At 33.1% G+C, this 21166-nt stretch overlaps 1 protein-coding gene across 24 annotated transcripts in view; it reads right to left on the minus strand.

Annotated features, from left to right (window-relative positions):
- The window catches only part of LOC145256347 (spectrin beta chain-like), a 648628-nt gene that overhangs the window by 220850 nt on the left and 406612 nt on the right, over positions 1-21166 (minus strand). For 4 of the 24 annotated variants that reach the window (XM_080115151.1, XM_080115147.1, XM_080115142.1 and 1 more), the window contains exon 1: positions 2215-2557. The exons of the other annotated variants lie outside the window; for them this stretch is intronic. The gene's annotated coding sequence lies outside the window, so the exon portion shown is untranslated. Of the gene's footprint in view, positions 1-2214; positions 2558-21166 lie in introns of those variants that run through there. 24 annotated transcript variants of the gene reach the window in all.

Consider the following 21166-nt stretch of genomic DNA (forward strand, 5'->3'; position numbering starts at 1 on the left):
GGAGGTGGCACCCCATGAGGGACACTTATGAGGCACCCTAATTAGTATTCATACGTTTGTGTCAATAAAGGTTCCCACTACTGCCTCCTCAAGTTCATTTGAAGGGGTTGCTTTGCTTTTGATGAAGCTATCTCTTTACACTCACAATCCCTTTTCATAACCCTTCATAAATCAGAGTCCATTTTTTTAACTCTTTTTTTAATCCAGTCAGAAACGAGTAGTCTGCTAGTAATATATATATATATATATATATATATATATATATATATATATATATAGATATAGATATAGATATTACTTGAATTGAAAAAAAAAAATGCTATGCAAATCAGATACAGTAATTTTTATTTCATCTAGTAATAACAAATCTATAGGAATGCGGGTATAAAAGTACAACTTCCAACTTTAAAATTCAAATATTATACGTGCAACTCAGATCTATATATGGCAGGCAAGCTATACCAAGTATTTCACTTAACAAACTTTATCAGAGTGAGTGAAACACAAACCATTTTGTGTAGCTTACTTGATATATATATATATATATATATATATATATATATATATATATATCTACACATAAAGAGAGACTAAGTAAGCAATTTTAATGTAAGACCTTAATTATTACAAGGCACAAATTTTAAACATGTTTCTATAACAGAAATAAATGGATTTTGACCAAAATTGGAATAAGAATTCTAGACATAACATTGAGTAATAGAAATTGATTTTAAATTTGGTAATGAAACAGAAAAGTGGTGTAAAACTTTTGTTGAGTGAATTCATTTTTATCAACAGAATGTCTGTTCTTTGTACAGAAAATAGTAATATGCGTGTGTAGAGAAGGGGGGGGTCTATTATCATGAATATGTACTTTATGTGAATGAATCAATACTAACAATTTCTGAAAGAAAAAGAGAGAGCGAGCAGAAGGGCGTGAATTAACATAAGAAAAATATTTAAGTGCCTGGTGTAAGGCAGGCAAGTAGTATTTTCAGTTAGTCAAAGTGACTTTCTGCAGTCCATCAGGAGGAAAAAAGGAGGCGAGGGCAATGACTCAACCTAATCACGCGATAATGTGGGTGGATGAGCATCTATGTATGCTCCTTAAATCTTTATATAGACACTATTACATGTGGTTGCCATCACCTATGTCCCTTGCAAACTGTTAGAAATAAAAATGCTTCACTATTAAATTATTTCATCCCTCCCCCGCCCCACCCCCAAAAAGACAAGGTGCGATTATCAATTATCTCAGTTGAACTTTGAAAAGAATTAAAAAAAAAAAAAAAAAAAAAAAAAAACTCAACTTTACATATTTGCAGTTTATCTCTTGATATATTAATGCTGTCAAAAAAGTGCATCTAAAACAAAGGTCTGTTTTACACCAATGAACCCTTTTTTACTTGCATCTTCAGAAAAGCAAAATTAACCATAGGGTTAGTGGATACAACCTACCCATTCTTCCACAAAAGGATGCGGTCACCCTGGATTTGGTACAAAAACTATATAGTCATGCACTCTCACGACTGAGGACATCTCAGACAGAAGGCAATAAACTAATTCATCTCCAAAAGCGGGAGTTTATGCTTATGAGGATAGCTTCCCAAAACTAAACATACTATACTTTGAAAAAATTATTTCAGAAAATTTTACAATAATTATAAAATAATTATAAAATAATCATAAAATAAAAAGTATAGAGATGGGGAGGAGGTCTATGGTCATCCTTAATGCTGAAACAATACTTATTGTAAATGATTAATTAATTCAACACAATTTTACCCATAGCAGGAGGGAGAGATAGTGTGGGCTATTACCATTTACAATGGTATTAGTATGTACATGAACACAATCGATCCAATATAATTTTAACTATAGCAAATTACAGTCTGCATATGCATCCATTAGATTAATCATTCAAAAGAAAGAAATTGTAAAGGTGCTAACATTTGAATTATAATCAGGGACGCTTGGTCGTTTAGATGGATGGTTCTGATTGTCAAAATAATCATATCTTGCATAGAAAATGGCAAATGAACTGCAGAAAAGAAAAGATATAAAGCAACAAAAAAAAAAGGTGCAAGGAAATGAAAAACAGAAATTATTTATAAGAACCTTTTTTTTTTTTTTTGGCACAACCACCATTAAAAAGTCGAACCCATCGGTAAACTAAGCAACAGAAGAAATAGATATGAATAAACAGTTACATACCAGTGATCCACAAACACAAACCAAGGACATGTAATAACCTAACGGGGTCCCTACATTTCAATCGATCGAGTCAAGTCTACATTAGACGGACATCAAACACCAACTACGAGGTTGTTTTTTGTTGTTGTTTTAGACACACATGCACACACACAATTGTTGCCTATGCTCAAACAGTGTTAATACCTCCCACCAATGCAGCAGGAGAGGAAGGCTAGGCAGCTGTCGACAAGAAAGCACACGCACACTCGCAGCTACTCGGCCGGTTGCTGCTGCTGCTGCTACGACAATGCTATTGCCAATAAAGATACCGACCAGTCATATTAGATCTGCAGTTTTTCAACATGTCATGCATTTGAACGAGTCAGTCAAACAGAATAAAATTAAATGTCTAAATTTTTTCTAATACAATAGATTAAATAAAGATATAAAATGGTTCAAATGCAATGGAAACGCATGTGCACACACTTATATCAACAGGTTAAGCATGAATATATTATTCAGTATCAATCTATAAGATCAACAAAAATACCAGCTACATTGATTGAAAAGTTATAATTATGATCAGATGGGAGCCTTGCTTCCCTACAAGGGCCAAGTTAAACTTTTATTCTTGGGAAAATAAAAATGATATGAAATGGAAAAAAAAATGTGAGAAACAAACGTGAGGGACAAAAATAAAAAATGTCCCATTTAAAAAAGACTTTCCCTTCTCTGCCTGTGAACAAAAAAGACAACACTTTGATCCTAGTCTGAAGATAAATATGTTTTAAGGGCATTATTGTTTTTGTTTTTTTTTTGTTTTTTGTTTTTTTTTACTTGACCTATGATAGTAGTCATTCAACCTGGGTTGGTTGAGCTGGCTTCTTCCAACAAACTCACCGAGTCTCGAATTAGGGCCGACTAAGCACAGTGATTCATTGTAAACATTGAGACAAGCGAGTTCATTTAAAAATTCATTTCGTTGATGCTGACTTAATTATTCCCTAAGCTCAATGAAAACCTTAAAAACTGTCATTATGAGACAATTGAGAAGATGAAAGAGGTTGTGACGAAGGTCACTGACACGCTCACACAAGAGGACTTCCACAGGGCCTTCCAGAAGTTGTTGGAATGGTACAAGTGCATTACAGCTGGAGGAGATTACTTCGAAGAGGACTAGAGTTTCATGTGTGTACAATCAATAAAAGTGATCATACGAAAAAAGTTTGGAAGCTTATTTAAGACACCTTATATTTATGAAATTATCGCATCTTTAGTAAAAGGAAACTAAAGAATTAAGATTAAAAAATTATTTTTATATTTTTCACTGTTATTTCACATGTGTTATTTTTTACACATGCATGGTTTTTGAATTTCTATTTTAGTTATTCGAATAATATTCCTATAATCTTATAAGATTTTCCCCTATAAAAAGTTAAAATTGTGATATCATAAGAGCTGAATTAAGTTATGTTAATCTACATCAGTGGTGCCTGTGTTTGACAGGGGATGCAATCGAAAACTAAGCCCGATATCAAGCAACTTTTGATTTCTTTTTTGTTTTGTTTTGTCCTGATTACAAAAATCTAATGAAGATATTAATTTTGTATTATGGGATTTTACAAGATTGTGTAGTTTGTTTCTATCGGCATTGATTGGAAAGCAGAGGGGTTCTATTCAAAGAAAATTGATCATACATATATGTGCTCCCTCTGTTCACGTACTTTTGCTAGCTTCGGAAGAGGTAATGAAAGAAGATGGCATCATGATCCTCCCCTAAAAAAAAAAAACTTCAATCTGAGAAGAAGGCAATGGATAATACACTCTCCAAATGAAGACGATAATTATTGAAGAATAGCATCATATTAACAGAGATACTACATTATCCCCTTCCCTAAAGGAAGTGTTAATACCTAGAAGAATTTACTTCATCCTCTTAAAGTAGGAAGTGATGCCTGGGAGAATGGGCTTATGAGAACGGAACCACTACAACACAATCTTTTTTTTTTCACTTAAAAATGACTTGCTGTTACACATTTCTAGTATTTCTTGGCTTTTCGCAAAGATCAAAGTGGAGTATCTATGTCAATAAAATGAAATCTGTATGTATTTATGATTCAATAAAGCTTTTGTAAATTTGAGTTTAACGTAAGACAACCCCCCCCCAGAGTGAATGTGGTATTGTGATGACAAATATTTCTAGTTAAGAGTAGGATAGAAAATTTTAAGTATTTGTGAACAAGGATGACCAACGACAACCATTATCCACACACTTTTGATTGGCCTTATGTATAATTTGTTCAATTTGTATTTTTTTTTTATATTTTGTGCAAATAAATACTTCAAAGTGTAGTATCTGTGCTCAATATCTCAAGACATTTTACTATCGAAAATATTTTGTATAAAATATAACAATGTATAATTACAACTATATTTATTACAGAATATTAATTTATTAGATGTTCATAAACTTATTATAATTTATCATAATCATAATTTATTAGATGTTCATAAAATAAATATGCGAATTAAGACCAAAATGTGTTTGTGGATATTTTTAGTCTGTTTTATATTTGGTATTAAAAAGTATTTTGCCAGATAAACGAATTAAGCACAACCTGCGTTGATGTCAATAAAGTTAAGATAAATATATTAAGGATAAATATATACAAGGTGGAACGATAAAAGTGTCGCCCTAAAGAAAATAACACTAGTTTTATTTTAAAACTTTGAAAAAACATCAATTCAAATAACTTGATTATGTAGTAGAGCTGACATCTATTCATTGTAGCCGCCTTGATAGAGTCAGAAACTGGGAGCATGCCTTTTCCACAAGCACCTGCGAGAGCTCGACAAATACTCAGCGGCTGGCTTTAGTGTTGTTGGAGGTCATGTTGGTAATGTTCTCTTGACATATGACCAAACGAAGTAGTCCATGGGGTTCACGATGGGGGGGGGAGCGGGGGCAGTGAGAGAAAGATACAAAGTCATAGCATTCTTTTTGAAACCAAGCCTGCGTCTCTTTGGACTTGTGGGCCGGCACCGAGTCCTGCTGCCACACTCAGGATCTGCCAACAGCCACCTGATTGCACCAAGGGATCACCACACTCTTCAGCACATCCAGGTACACTTTGGTGTTGAGTTTTAAGCCAACTTCAAAGATGTGAGGTGGCATGATGTGACTCTCACTTGAAACCACATTATAGACCATAACAGGGCTGGAAACTTTGTTTTCATCACCTTGAGCATGTCCTTGTTATTTGCAGCAATCCAGTGATGCATTTTGAAGGTGCTGGCAATGGTCCTGTTGTCATAACTTTGATCAGTAGAGAGCGTGAGTTGTGCAGCGGCACATCTTCAATCTCATTCGTTGAACATGGTGTTATTTTCAGACATGCTATATGGCTCCTATCGCTGTTGGGATTTGCAAACAACTGGCCAACTAATAGATGGTTTGTAACAAAAGACAACACGTTGTCTTTTCCACCCTGAAAACAAAAAACAAAAAAACAACTGTAGATGTAATTTATAGCTAGAGGTAGGATAGACGGATCCATTTCCTAAGACTGATAAATACATGAGGCCCCCCCCCCTCCGGTAACTGCTACATCATTTTCAACTCTTCCAAGACTGGAAACATAAAATATAGGAATGAAAGAATGAGCGAGTTTGGTTGAATGGTTAACTGGAGTTTTTGTTTTTTTGTTTTGCAGGGGGTAGGAGGAGTGTCAGGGGGAAAATTAATCAACAACATCTGTTGACTGGACTTTAAGGTTTGTGGAGCCAGTAACCTCCAAATGATTGACTGAATCACAGAATTTTAAATGGTCAGACTTAGGCTTAAGAAATCTTTCACTAGTACTAATAATATATACATTATAAAATCTTGTTCAAGACCCAATTCAAGGAGTTATGGTTGTTAATTTTTAATGAACAGAATTTAGAAGACACTAATCATGAAAACAGAATTGTGGAGTACCAAATCAAAGTAGTATTCACCTAAGGGGGGGTAGACAGCTTCCTCTGAAGGAGCAAGTTTCTAGGGAATGTTAAATTCACAGTGGACCCCAGTTGCTTGCACATTCCCCGTCAGCACAGATAGCAAAGCATTTTTTTTTTTAAAGTTCTTGCAGAGTTGTCGTCAAGTATTCTCAAATGGTCACCCATCTGATACTGACCAGGTTCAATGTTGCTTAACTTGGATGATCTATCAAGAACTGGTGTGTAATGTGATTATGTTGTATGTAACTGAGGAATCAGTAGAATAACACAAGACTCCGATTCATTAAATTTTTAACAGTCTTTGGCTCTGGTTCCTGTTTAGACTTCTATCCAGTTCTGATAACAGAATGTAATTATACTTCAAAATCCAACATTTATTGTTGGGCTTCACATCAATTTATGCTAATAAAAATGAATCCATTACCAAGAGAATGCAACAAGCAGTACTTTTTTTTTTCCCTCATGTTATGAAGTTATTTTGGCTTGGCTTCAAACAAGGAAAATCATAGAGATCTCATCTCACATTAAACAAATGGGTATAAACCCACATAAAAAAAAAAAATGGAGAATTGAAATACAAACAAAAGTGGGAGTGTCAACTGAAAACAGATCCAACAACTGACTTGATTTCTTTTTTAAATAAAAACTCACTCAGACGCTTGCATGCTCATTAAACCTTGATATTGACGCAGTTGATTGTCAATAGTTAAGATATGTATCAACATCGTTATACTGTAACAACTTTTTTTATGAACTTTATTAGCATAAATTGATTTGAACCACACAGTTCTGTCAACCTTCAATTATGAAGGAACTAAAAGATAATTGACAGAGTTTGAATCACCATTATCATTCTTTTGTATCAAAAAAAAAAAAAATTCAATCATTTTTAAGATAAGTTATTTAGTGAATAGTATTTCTAAACATGGACACTCAAGATAAAACTAAAATCTTGTTATAAAAAGAAAGATATAATTTAAAAAAAAAAAAAAAAAAGTGGATTAGAATTATCAAGTGTATCTTGTTGAACTCAGAAATCTGCACAGAACTTCAAACTGAACCACAGAGTTAGCATGTTCTCGTTCTGTCAGCCATCACTGAGTAGAAGTCATGAGCAATTCGCAAGCGTATTTTGAGTGTCAACCACACTGACGACTAAACCTACAACCTCTAAAAGAGTGCAACTTACAACTGAATTTTACCAAGTACGATATCCACTACACCACGAGTCTTTGCAGTAGTTTCTTTTATTCATTCCCATTACATAAATATAAATTCAAGCTCAAAATTCATAAAGCAATTATTACATATTTCTATTTTAGTTTTTTGATACAAAGTGAGCAAAGGAGAAAGTATTTTCTTCCCTTTAGGAATCCAAATGAATCATAATACTTGACTTATCTTTTAACTTCAAGCCATAAATTAATGAGTACGATGAAAGGTACAAAATTGTGGATAGATTGTTCCTCAGGGCATCAAAAAAACGTGACCAAACCAACAGAGTGTCTTTTAAGAGAAGTCTCTCTCATGCTGTGTTGTTGCACCTTGTACAGATGGTGAGGCTTGAGATTTAGTCAGAAAGACAGATGCATAGAATGTGCTGAATACAGTATACGCCAAAGAACTTTAGTGCATCCAGATCTTTGCGCAGGGATCAAGTCTTACAGCAGCATTATGCATATCAACACCTGATATATCTTGAATTTTGTGGAGAGTTTTATTTCTTGTCAAAAGTACAATCTACTTTGGAGGCAGCAGAAGACTATGCAAGCATGATCAATACAGATTGCAAGTTCATTCTTACCCTGTTCTCTAAACATGGAGCCAAAATACTTGAACTGCTCAAGAATGTTGGAAAAGGGGTTTCAGTTGACAGAACCTTTGTTTTGCAGCATTGATCATCATAGTCACATATTTGGTGATGCTACTGATATTATTCAATGCGTGCTGGATATAAACAATAACGTTTTGGCCAGGATTGTAACATTGTGTGCATATAGTCAAGAAGGTCTGCAATAGAGCAATCACATCCAATTTGTACACCTGCAAAGTCCATTATGTCCCAATAAAGGATCGGGTTAATAATGTAGTTGAATAAGACAGGGGGGAAAGAACATTTGTTCAGGTGTGAGAGTAACACGTCTCCAGCAAGTGAAGCAGCTTGGGTAGACATCATGGCTCATTATCTCAAAAACACTCTTCAAGTCAATGAAAGATACAACAGTCAGCATCAAAAGACTATCAGGATGGATAAAGTATGCATGAAGACGATAGGACTCTTTCATGGGTGGCTCTAAGTGTTATACGCTGATAAACCATCTCAGCTGATGGACTAAAACCTCATGAAAGTACCTGCTGTCTTGTAGGTTTTGTCTGAAACAACAATGACTCGTCCCACCATTTACTACTGCGGTTGATGAAAGAAATCAATGCAGCATCTACTTTGGAATCGATTGCTTTTGGTTGCTTGCACCTCTACATCTGCAGAGGCTCTATAGCAAGTGCAAGCATGTGAAAATCAGGAGTGTCTGCATATGTAACCAATGACTTCTAGTTACTCATCCCTCTGTGTTGATCAATAGTTTGCCGCATCAACAAAATATAGACTGCTTCAGAGTTAAAAACAGTGGTCTATGAATACAAAGAAGAACTATTTTTCTTGTAATTCATATCATCTCAGGAAATGTAAATGATTCAGTCTCCTGATTTTTCAGATTTGAACAGACATTTCAAGACGGACAGCAAAATTTTGACAAACAAAACCATTATTGTGAGTACAGTAGAAAAATACTTTTTAAATTAAAAAATAATGACGATATATGAATCGATTAACATGCTTGTCTTTGTTGTGATTAGCATTTTATGACATATCTACACTAAGTTGGGGGGTATTTAATGCAAAAAATATGAATTGTCAATGATTAATTGTATGTGATTACTTGAATACAAGTTGATATTTGACCCACTGCAGGTTCATACTTTCTCAACAGTGTATGAATGAACAATCACTGCAATTTTAACTATGTATGGCCTGTGGAATCAGTCGCAGATGCATTAAATAGGACAACTATGCCTCAAAATATGTGTGCCCATTGAAAATCTCATAATTTGGAAACTATTATACAAAAAATATAAGGACACAAATCTAAGAGAAAACTCGAATGCTTACTAGACCATGTCCTCAAGTGTCTAAGATCTCTTTATACAAGGGTTTGTCAGGACAACCTGGCATGAGAATACTTTACCAGAAAGTAAACCCTGACTGAATATTCTAAATCACATTGTGTTCGCAGCACAAATAAGATCTTCTCAATATGGCTAACCAACATTTTTACAAGGAATGGTGCACCTCCTCCAAGTGATGTTACTTCAAGTAACAGCACAAAGATGGATGCTCCAGACATGAGGAATTATTCTCTTGGAATCTAAAAAGACCAAAAGATGACAAATCTATACTATAACATATTTAAATGGTCAATTGGGAAGAGGAAAACTAATATCACAAAGGTGGATATTCCACCAGACTAGATAAATTCTCATCCTAGAATCAAATAAGACCAAGAAACCAAAAAGAAATCTATACTATAACATATTTAAATGGTCAATTGGGAAGTGGAAAACTAATATCACAAAGGTGGATATTCCACCAGACTAGATAAATTCTTATCCTAGAATCAAATAAGACCAAGAAACCAAAAAGAAATCTATACTATAACATATTTAAACGGTCAATTGGGAAGAGGAAAACTAATATTCCCAACTTCTTTACTAATTCAGTGTTTGATTGGTAAATAAGAAAATTAATGGAATATTCAAATATCTATGCATCTCATGTAGAGATCAAGTATTAGCCCCAAAAAGGGGGCCCTTGATTTCTGAGAACTTCAACTGAACTTAAATGAAACCAAGAAGAAATCCAAAATACAAGTCTACTGCAATAAGGGTTACTTATGACAAAAATATTCTATGATGGAAACTTAAAAGAACGTCCAGGAGAAAGAAAATCATAGACAGTTCAGATCAAAGTCAAGCAATGTTGAGCTTGGCCATACTTTGGATGGTGGCCATTTGGGAATACCATGTGTATATATAGATATCAATCATATTGGGGAGTATAACTGGTAACAGACTAGCGTTCTGTCATAAGGATAGTTCAGACCATGTATTTCCACTTAAAGACCAGAGATAAGTTCCAGACCTCAGAAACTTTTAGGCGGCTATTATTACTACTACTATTATTACTTTGAAGACTAAGAAATTGCATACTTTCAAGAATAAAGTTAAACAGAAAAAAATAGAAAATTTAAGTAAAACACTAAGGTTAAAAGGAATTGCATGTTTATAAATATTACACTAAGCTATATATAGAAGTGGCCTTGGATTGATTCACAATAGTAAGAAATTGTCACAAGGTCAATCAGGTTAAATTGAATATGTGGAAACTGAAATAATATAAATCACGTGATAATCAAATTTTAGTAAGAGTTGTTTTTTGTGAGTTTTTAGTTGGAACGGAAACATTTATTTAAAGATGAAACTATATAAATAATAGTCTATTAGGGTGATATGATAAAAAAAAAAAAAGGGACAAGATTTTAAGTATTAAATGTCAATTGCAATTAATAATCTCCAGGCTAGAAGTTTTCATTCCCTTTCATCCTTCATCTTTAAGGATGAGAGTTTATGATGATTGTTCCTATTTACTTGCCTCCCCACGAGGACAGAGGTCGGTTTTTAACATGGGGAAAATCCAGCTCCCAAAAAGGAGGCATTCTGGATAGGAAAAAAAATAAAAATTGTCATTAGCTATTTCTCCTCCACTAACCGAGGACAGAAAAGATCAGTGTAGCATCAGAACAGATACTACACTGATGTTGGTCCAAAGGCCAAGAAAATGATTGTTGTCAAAGGAGTTTCTCAAAAGAGAAGAATCCTAAAATAAAAATACTACACAACAAACTGGTCTAATATTTATCTTCATACACAGAATGTGATACATTATGAGTTCAGGATAGAAATCATAAAATATAACTGCTAAATCTCCAAGATCAGCATTAGATGACTATAACCCATCTGATAGGAAATATGGGAGGGAGGGAGATTTCGATTTCTGTTGTGTTCCACCTGTAGATTAGAATACAGCAGAGAAAGTTCAAAGATGAAGATGCCATACAATATTTCAACCCAAAGCAAAATGGAGAGTTTAAGTTTCTTTATGTTGAAATGCCAGACATCTACAACAATCTACAGCTGAACACACCTGCCATCATCTCCAGGGTAAATTCTAACTTTGTAAAGCATATATTCTTTAACTAAACAATATACTGTTTAGCTGTCAATTGAACAGCGCTCAAACACAAGGATAGAGACATAACAGTATGAAATAGGAAAGTGGAATTGAACATTCTAAAACCGTTGCATTAAAAACGGCCACAAAACTCATCTAAAGTCTTCTTTCTCTTCTGACAAGTTTCCTATAAACATCAGATGATGATGCTAAAAATAATTAGAGACAAGTTTCCTATAAATATCAGATGATGGTGCTAAAAATAATTAGAGACAAGTTTCCTATAAACATCAGATGATGGTGCTAAAAATAATTAGAGACAAGTTTCCTATAAACATCAGATGATGGTGCTAAAAATAATTAGAGACAAGTTTCCTATAAACATCAGATGATGGTGCTAAAAATAATTAGAGACAAGTTTCCTATAAACATCAGATGATGGTGCTAAAAATAATTAGAGACAAGTTTCCTATAAACATCAGATGATGGTGCTAAAAATAATTAGAGACAAGTTTCCTATAAACATCAGATGATGGTGCTAAAAATAATTAGAGACAAGTTTCCTATAAACATCAGATGATGATGCTAAAAATAATTAGAGACAAGTTTCCTATAAACATCAGATGATGTTGTTAAAAATAATTAGAGACAAGTTTCCTATAAACATCAGATGATGTTGTTAAAAATAATTAGAGACAAGTTTCCTATAAACATCAGATGATGGTGCTAAAAATAATTAGAGACAAGTTTCCTATAAACATCAGATGATGTTGTTAAAAATAATTAGAGACAAGTTTCCTATAAACATCAGATGATGGTGCTAAAAATAATTAGAGACAAGTTTCCTATAAACATCAGATGATGGTGCTAAAAATAATTAGAGACAAGTTTCCTATAAACATCAGATGATGGTGCTAAAAATAATTAGAGACAAGTTTCCTATAAACATCAGATGATGGTGCTAAAAATAATTAGAGACAAGTTTCCTATAAACATTAGATGATGTTGTTAAAAATAATTAGAGACAAGTTTCCTATAAACATCAGATGATGGTGCTAAAAATAATTAGAGACAAGTTTCCTATAAACATCAGATGATGGTGCTAAAAATAATTAGAGACAAGTTTCCTATAAACATCAGATGATGGTGCTAAAAATAATTAGAGACAAGTTTCCTATAAACATCAGATGATGGTGCTAAAAATAATTAGAGACAAGTTTCCTATAAACATCAGATGATGTTGTTAAAAATAATTAGAGACAAGTTTCCTATAAACATCAGATGATGTTGTTAAAAATAATTAGAGACAAGTTTCCTATAAACATTAGATGATGTTGTTAAAAATAATTAGAGACAAGTTTCCTATAAACATCAGATGATGGTGCTAAAAATAATTAGAGACAAGTTTCCTATAAACATCAGATGATGGTGCTAAAAATAATTAGAGACAAGTTTCCTATAAACATCAGATGATGGTGCTAAAAATAATTAGAGACAAGTTTCCTATAAACATCAGATGATGGTGCTAAAAATAATTAGAGACAAGTTTCCTATAAACATCAGATGATGTTGTTAAAAATAATTAGAGACAAGTTTCCTATAAACATCAGATGATGATGCTAAAAATAATTAGAGACAAGTTTCCTATAAACATCAGATGATGTTGTTAAAAATAATTAGAGACAAGTTTCCTATAAACATCAGATGATGGTGCTAAAAATAATTAGAGACAAGTTTCCTATAAACATCAGATGATGGTGCTAAAAATAATTAGAGACAAGTTTCCTATAAACATCAGATGATGATGCTAAAAATAATTAGAGACAAGTTTCCTATAAACATCAGATGATGATGCTAAAAATAATTAGAGACAAGTTTCCTATAAACATCAGATGATGATGCTAAAAATAATTAGAGACAAGTTTCCTATAAACATCAGATGATGATGCTAAAAATAATTAGAGACAAGTTTCCTATAAACATCAGATGATGGTGCTAAAAATAATTAGAGACAAGTTTCCTATAAACATCAGATGATGATGCTAAAAATAATTAGAGACAAGTTTCCTATAAACATCAGATGATGATGCTAAAAATAATTAGAGACAAGTTTCCTATAAACATCAGATGATGATGCTAAAAATAATTAGAGACAAGTTTCCTATAAACATCAGATGATGGTGCTAAAAATAATTAGAGAATAGAAAACGAGAAATTGGCATGCAACAACGTTTGGATGCTGAATATTAGGTTAGAGCTACACGAAACAGATAGTAGGGTTATAACAGTCAATGTAGCAGAAACACTAGATTAGGTCTGCCTTTTGGGAGTTTGGCATCAAATTGAGTGAACACTGGTTTTTAAGGCTGCCACCACCCCTCCAAGAAAGGGGAAGGTTAGAAAAGATACAATTTTTCTAGGTTTACTTACTGAAAAAAATACACAAAATCCAGTGCAAATAATGGAATTATTTGTTGTTCTTTTTCATTGCTTCTATTATGGCAACCACAAAGAAAAGATGAACATCTTTATGAATGTTACTGCCAGCAGTGCTGAGAAATGTCACCATATCCATGAAGCTGTTTAAAACTTGTTTTCCATCAATGAAAATATTAGGAGTCATTTGGTGGAGGATTGAATGTTATTTAAGTCGATGAGGTATGTTGGAAGGTTTGATGATTGAATTGAGGGTCAACACACTTGCTACAAAAAGTGAACTTATATGAAGGCACACATGCAATGTAATGAGAGTTTGCAGAATTACTGTTTTTATTTCTGAAATTTGTCCAAGTTCATCAACAAGATTTGTTTTGTAGTGAAAAGATATCAAATGAAAAAGGCATTTTCAGTAAATCAACATTTCGGTCAGAATGAATTAGCCAGATCTAAGGAGAATATGATGAATGGTGGCCTCTAATCAACAAACATAGCTGCAACACCATCTCCTGTGACTGCAAAAAGCTAATGCCACGAGTGACATATTACAACTGCTGCAACACACATTGCAATAGTTGCAGCACATGCGATTAGGAGAGAGTTGTGAATTTAATATTCAGAGTGCATGTCACATCAGGACAGGATTGTAAAGGTTCCATTTAGAATATGGTAGCAGACAGTGTGAATAATGACCCCGAATACAAATTGTTTAGAGAGATACTGCAGGTCTTCAGATACTTTCCTGAAGGAGTCTTTGAACCAACATTTATCCAACTCTTCCCCCAATGCCACAAGTTGCAAACTCACTGAGGATTTAAGTACACATGCTGTAGAAGTTGCTTTAATAAAACAAGGATCATGATAATCTTGACAACTTAGAAAAATAAGAACAGATACATTCTTACATGATTGAAAACGTTTTTAAAAACTTCTAAAACAGCTATGTGGTAAGCAGCTGATGATTTCCGTTTTCTATTGAACTATTTAAGGGGTTTTTTCATTTTTTTTTCCTTCTGTTATTTAGTTGAATTTTCTTGTACGATTGTAAATTTTGTAGCAAGTGCTAAGTCTGAGATATATTCAATTTAGTTGTTTTTCCAAGATGTAAACTGTATTTAAAATTTTTTTTATTTTATTTTAGTATCTTTTTGTAAAATATTCAAAGCTTCTTTAGTCTCTGTATATACCCACTCGACCAAGCTTCTTTAGACTCTGTATATACCAAGCTCGACATGAAGAAGAAGGTATACTAAAATGCTTTTGATTTTGTAATGCATCACGTGCCTGACAAAAACTCCTAAAAGTCCAAATCATTTGCAGATATGGCGAGTTCCTGTCCACACCTGAGAATATAAGATCATTGGTCTGCCAACACAAAAGAATGGATCACAAAAGAAACAAAGAATTGTCACCATTGTTTAATCAAATATGCTGACCAAATATATCAATATATATGTAGTATATATAGAAGATATCTCAATAAGGATGCTAATTTAAACTTAAGTCATATAGCAACTAAGCATCTAAAGAGGAAAATCATACCCTCAACATGGACAATTTTTTAACACTCTAATAGAGTATCAATAAAATAGTAATATGAGAAGGGAAAAAAACACCAATGTGATTTTCATTGATCTAACATCTAGACAAAGGAAAGAAAAGGTGACATAAAAAAAAGTAATAGCAGCAGTAATAGTGCTTTTCACACAATCAAATGAGTGAATGTTGAAAAAAAAAAAAAAAAAAAAAACACCAGATGTTGTTTGATGGCTTTAAATCCTACTTCAATAGTAGATGATAAAACATGTCCCCCCCCTCCCACACTCCAATCCCTGGATGGATTCATAATAACTTGTAAGCTTTAAGTGAAAGAGATCAAACTCAAAAGCACTTCAAAGTAATCAAACTCATATACAGACAGGGTGATTAAAAAGTAGCTATTAAGTGCTTCTAACTTACTACTGAAAGAGAATCCTTACAAGAAATGAACATTTTAAATTCAATATGGATGCCAGCATTTGCCACTAGCTTTGTAAGTTTGTGAACAACATTAACCAATTCCTCAAGTAACTCGTTTTTTTAATGATAAATTCTATGAGAAGATAAAAATAAATCGATGCTCATGCAATAGGGTTAATACATCGATTACATATCGGAATGTAAAGTCGGTAGATCATATATTGGATTAGAAACCATTCTATGATCATATTTTGGAAAAGCAAGTAGAAAATTTCCACCTATTATTCACTCAAAACAACAGCCGACCAGAAAACAAATTATCTTATTTCACAAGTAAGGTTTCTGACAAAGGAGGGAAAATCGTGGATTTTTAACTGTCAATCTATCCATTATTCTTAAGTATATTTTTATTATTATTAAGCTCTCATCAGTTGTGAGTCATTAGTAAAATATTATAATAGAGTTCCTTTCCAGATATAGTAACAAAAACAAAAAAAAAACTAACCAATAAACTTGATCATCTGTTTGTCTGCATCTGATGAACACAGAAAGTTGATATTTGTAAGAAATGAAACGCTTAAGTCCATAACATCCGTTATTTAATCTTTATCAGTTTTTTTTGTTTGTTTTTTTTTAACATGATGTTGACTGTTTTCAAGTAATTGAGATCTTGACGCATTGAAATTTATTAAAAAACTTCAAATTTGTTTCATTTTTATGAAATCATCCTGGTTTGGACATTTGCATTTTGTGAAATTAATCCTCCATTTAATTCAAAGAATTTGCTTAACTATTGATATTGGTTGAAATCTCATCAAAAAACTAGATGTAAAGAAAGCATTTTTTTTTTTCAATGACATTAGTTTACAAAAGTTAGGGATAGTTCACAGATGGTCTTGAGTTTAGGACAGTTGAAAACAGTTGCCAATTTGGGACAGTTGATGGCAGATTGTGGCTTGGAGCAGATCGAGATGAGTTGACGGCAAAAAGGCCTTGACAGATAACCAAGATGTGAATGTTAGCGTTTAAGGTAGTTTTCTACAATGGTGTCACAGCCACGATGAGAATGCAATTGATGTATTGCTGTCTGGCTTTTCTTTAGTTTCTCTTGTTTAGTTTTATACTTGTGAACCTGTGCTCATCTTCTTGGCAATCACCAATGCGAGATACGATGACACGGACAAAATGAGAATAGGAGCAGACAGAGAAGACCACAGGAACAGGATTGGAATCAGCGATTGTTGTCAAACAGAGAAACACGTGGTTGCAGACATTTTCAAATAGAAGAGTGAGGTTTCGCACATAATAGTATTTGTTGTGATATTCTTGTATTTTGTACAGTTGATTAGAAAAACAGTAGACTGAGTAATTGATCACGGAAGATGCAGCCAACTTCTGTTACATGTCATAAATCCATGTCAGATTCCAATCGCTGAACATTATGTCGGGTCTTCAGTCGACTAACAGTTCTACATTTTCTCTTCCAACTGTTGATTATGGTATCATTTGTTTGGTATTTTCTTTTTTGCATTATACGTTCTCAGTTTGGGTGAGAAAATTTCAGGTTCATACCTTATCCAAAAGTTAAGCGCAGACCAGATCTGATAGGATCTAAACTCAACACCATTTATCTCATAGGTTACAGTGGCATCCATTATGCCAATTCCACACACCCTACAGAGTTAATCATTGGTTGTAATCCAATAAGTGTTTGTAACAAGAGTAATGTTATTTATTACAAAAAAGCCTCAGAGGCTGACATTCTTAAGATGCTCGTTCAAATAGCAAGAGAGAAACACTTATATTAAATATCACAACTATTTCCAGAGGTGTTTGAAGAATACATATAATTTTCTGCTGTTGGTCAGTTGGGAGCAGCAAGCACTTGCCACTCCTGTTAGTGACTAGAATCTGCATAATAATCTTCAGCTGTAAATTATCACCATATATACGCATTTAAAATAATGAGATTGTCAGATCGTCAATGATGAAATGTGCAAGTAATTGAAATTTAAGTGTTGCCAAGGTAAAAAAATTCCATTCTTATTAATTTTAAAATTAATTATTCCAAAATCAAATTCTGTCATCCAATTGATATGTATATGTGTATATAAAAATAAATTTTAATCGTTACACTTTTGAATAAATAAATTATGTGATATTCATTTTATTTAAAAGATATTTTGCAAACAATTCTTGGTCAAATATTTAAATTATTACATTAAATAAATTAAAAAAGAAAAAATATTTTTAATTTTTAGAAAATTTTAATTACAACTTTCGACAAATAAACATTAATTTTAGTTTAAAAATATTTAGCTGAAAAAGGCAATTATTTTATGAAGCCATTTCTTTTTTTTTTTGCTTAATATTATTAACCGACAGTTCAAAAGAAATCCCTTATATAAACGGCAGATATCTGTGTGTATGTATTTTAGTATGTCCAACCAAAAGTCAAAAACTATGAAATAAAGCTCACAAAGTTATATTTTTTGATCAGCGTGGTACTGGGAAATATCACAGGTCGTGTCAGAAAGGTCAATTTTTAATGGAAAGAAAATGCCAACTGATTCCTAGAGAAAGCTATTACATAAAAGGAAGAGTTGTCTGCATGTATGTCAACTAGAGAGGAATGGGCTGGACTGGGCTGGAAGAAAGAAAAGATTGGTAGGAGGGAGGAGTAAAATGGGGAAGGGGAAAAGAGAGAAAGATAGAGACTGATCAATAGAGGTAGGAGTTTCAATAAACATATCTCACATTTTTACTCGGGCAATGGCAAGTAGCCTTACTAATATCATTATAGAGTGAAAAACAACTCAAATTTTTGCAGGATTCTGCTATCTAGTCGAGGATGCAGCCATTCCCAGTTTGCATACCCACCATTAAAGAGTAGCATCAATCTCAGACGCATGAGTGCAACCCAAAGTTTGGTATATTATGGCATAGCTACCCTTTCTTGGTTATTTAATACAAAAAATATATATATATATATATATATATATATATATATATATATTGTACCTATTTACTATGCCTCCCCACGGGACAGAGTTAGACACTAGGGTCGTTTTTTAACGTGGAGAAAAGGTACAAAAATTAAAATTGTCTCAGTCGTGAAGGATTTCTCCTCCACCGAAAGAGAACAAGAAATGGAAGTGCAGCATCTGAAGAACAGATACTACACTTTGATCTTTTCCCGAATGTAAATGATCCACCGAATACAATCTGAGCGAAATAAAGCAGAGAAAAAAAAAAATTATCTTGTCCAATGATGGTGATCTATAATTATATATTTACAAAATATGTTGGGTTTTTTGGTATGAATTAATGTCGTATTTAGCTCTTCCTGAAGGAATTCTTTAGAGTTATCCGCAAACAAAGATGCAACCATACACAGGATCAACCATGAAACTGTGACTATCCTTTCCTGTGCAAAACTGTATTGAAGGCTAATATAATGCATGCTAAACAGTAAATGTAAATATCATTAGAATACTCAATTTCTGGTAACGATGGCACTAGAAGAAAATCGAATTTGGTTATAACACGATCACCAAACTAGTTTACTAGGGAACCAACAGATATCCATACGTGTAGCATAGCATCAATTTTACTCTGCACATGCTGGTGGTAGTTTTGCTTTATTTTGAAATTAATTTTATTTGCTTACCTGCAACCCTAGTTATGACCTCACAGGCAAATTCAACACGCAGTTATGATGGTAAATATAAACAATTGTCTATTTCCATCAAATTTTATGTATTTACTTACATGTAACGCTGATTTCAATTTTTAGTAATGCCTGGGAGTTTAGAAACATGGTAAGCCTAGAATTAGTGGTGTAGGGATCTCTGGATGAATTATGGTGAAATCAGATAATTTCGAAAAATTCAGTAAGTCTTTAGCACCAAAGAAAATTGGTTTGCGGTTTTGGAAGTAACATTCCTTTCTCAAAGTGTTGGATTTGAAATGAATAAAATTTTTGAAATCTGCCAATATTTCAATTGATTACTTCAAATAGTCAAACATTTGGAATTTCTTTCCATTTACAATACCATACCAAAGTAGCACTCCTAGGCAAGTTGAACCAGCTTCTTTCAAAGGAGGAAGTTTCAAGGGATTATGAAATTCACAAGCGATCCCCAGTTGCATGTATATTTTATTCCATTTCAATAACAAGCAGAATTATATTTTTCGTATTATTAGTTTACTGCAACATCACGTGTTTTGCTCATCTCGCTTGCCTCTGCATCTTCATTATTTTGACAAAACATTAAAAAAAAAAAAAAAAGTTCATGATCCAAATATCAAAATAGTACAAAAGCAAGATGCACTAAATGACCTTTAAAAAAGTAAAATACTTTTAATTTTTTTGTCATGTGGTGAATGGAAAAAAAATAAGTTTGTTTTTATAACTGCTGAAATGTTAATGGAGAATCAGTTGTACTTCCAAAACTGATCAAATCTAGTTGTTTTCAATATGAGCTTAATGCCTCAATTTTGCAAAAAATGTGAAATTATTCATTAAGTTGCTAATACTCTCCGGTTCACACTACTGAACCGGAGGTAAAATATAATTTGTTTTCTGTTTGACACATAAAGTTCTAATTTTGGATTTTTGATGTGACGTTTTGGTTTTCATTACATTCAAGTTCATTCACATCCAGAGTATCTGTAAGCATAACTTGGGTGAAATGTCAAAAACTGCATCTGAGAATATTAGAGACTATGGAGGCATTCTTTAATTGCTATTACTGCCCAGTGCACTTTGTCCTAGAGTGGTACAATCTGTCAGGGTGCCATCTATGGATTAAATAGAATCTATCATTCATCTTAATACTACTTATGTCGATGGGATTAACGAGAGAAGCAACACTTGTATCTTTAACCTCAGGTTTATAGTTCTGTGATACAAGGAAGATCTTTTGCAGCTCAGCAACCTAGAATTGAGAACACTCCCAACAAAATAACCCAACAATTCGATAAGGTCGCCTTACACGTATGAAATATCAGCAGTGAGTGTAAAGAAATATGCCGAATCTTATCTTGAAAGTGTGTCGAACTTGGTTAATTATTTTGTCTTTTTTACTGGGAAAAGATAAGATAATGAAAGCCTGGAGGAGTGAAGTGTGTTGAATTCAACAGTGGCCTCTTAAAAACGAATACAATAAAGTTATATTGTAAAAATGAGAGGTTTGACAACCAAATTGTCGGAGAGAAAAACAAGCAAATGTCACTTTGCAAGTCGAAATCAAGGTCAAACAAAACTTATGTTATCAACAAGGTTAA

The sequence above is a fragment of the Euprymna scolopes genome, chromosome 32 (genome assembly GCF_053919585.1).
Source record: "Euprymna scolopes isolate OS-2025 chromosome 32, ASM5391958v1, whole genome shotgun sequence".
Lineage (NCBI taxonomy): Eukaryota > Metazoa > Mollusca > Cephalopoda > Sepiida > Sepiolidae > Euprymna > Euprymna scolopes.